The sequence below is a fragment of the Brassica oleracea genome, chromosome C1 (assembly GCF_000695525.1).
Source record: "Brassica oleracea var. oleracea cultivar TO1000 chromosome C1, BOL, whole genome shotgun sequence".
Classification (NCBI taxonomy): domain Eukaryota; kingdom Viridiplantae; phylum Streptophyta; class Magnoliopsida; order Brassicales; family Brassicaceae; genus Brassica; species Brassica oleracea.
The window spans coordinates 28,722,733-28,724,162 of record NC_027748.1 but is presented as its reverse complement, the minus strand read 5'-3'; positions in this window follow the sequence as shown (position 1 = coordinate 28,724,162).

Here is a 1,430-nt window from a genome sequence, read left to right as displayed (position 1 = left end):
CCTGCCGACAGACCGAGGAAATTCTGACGGAATTCCGACGGAAAAGACTAGTTCGTCGGAATTTCCTCGAAATTTTGTAAAATCCCCCAACAGCTCTCCAACGGCTATAATATTTCCTCGGAATTCATCGGTTTTTTCCGAGGAACACATTTTTCCTCGGAATTTCCTCGGAATATTCCGACGGATTGATATTTCCTCGGATTTCCGTCGGTATATTCCGAGGAAATTCCGAGGAAACCCAATTTTGTGTTTCCTCGGAATGTCCTCGGAAATTCCTCGGGATATTCCGAGGATTTCATTTTCCGTCGGAATGTCCGTCAGAATACCGCTGTTTTCTTGTAGTGTGTTATGTATAATGATTTAAACAAACACCTTAATTGACCAATATGAAATTTATAAAACAAAAATAATTGTTCTTTATATAAAAATTGTTGCATATCGCACGAATCGCAGCAAGTGTGGCAATGGCGACGGTGTTTAAAACCTAGGTTAACCATGGATTTTCGAAGGTGGGATCCGGGTAGTGAAGGAAAGGTATGGAACTGAGCAGATCTTTCTCATGATAACAAGATCGGGATGATATGGTTTCGATACGGAATTTTGGCGAAACGGGCTCGACGGGACTTACGAAGAGACATACGGTATAGAGGAAATATGGGTTTTGAAAGGATACCTCTATGGAGATCTTTGGATTGGACATGGAATCAAGAGGATCAATCACAAGATTACAGAGGTATGATTTTCGTTCTCATCAAAACGGACCTTTAATCTCTGGATGTTGAAAGTATGGATATTGACTCACGATTAGATCATTATACTGAATGGCATAGAGGGATACTAGATCTTTTAAGCGATGGAACCTTGGAAATTATTGTCAGGATACTTGATTCTCGGATTGCGATTTCCAGAATCTTTTGTAGGAGATATGGTTTTAATGGGTTTCGAATTTGGTGTGAGGGGACAAGCATATGGAATTGCTATAAAAGGAGATGTGAACTAGAACTGATTATCACAGTTTCACATCTCATCTCACTAAAGTTTTATATCTCTATCGGTTCTATCTTGGCTTGGGTGATAATGACTCAGAGTCAGCTTGTGGGAAAGGGCAGGGATGTGTTGCTAGTTGGATATCTCAGGAATTCCAAGAGAAGATTGGATATTAGAAAATTGTTATTGGCTAGTGACTACCCTTTTCTTTCATTTTTGTACGGGTTATATAGGAGTTTTTATTGGAGTTTAAAAGGAAAATTATTAGGGGTTAAGGAGGGTATTGGAGAACTCAGGGTTTCATTACACCCACTTTCGCCAGCTTAAAAGAGTTTTTAAATGATAATATTAAGTTGGAATTGCCGAGGAGTAGGAAGTAAGTGGACGATAAGTTATTTAACGGAGATATGGCATAAACACAAACCGGATTTTTTATTTTTATC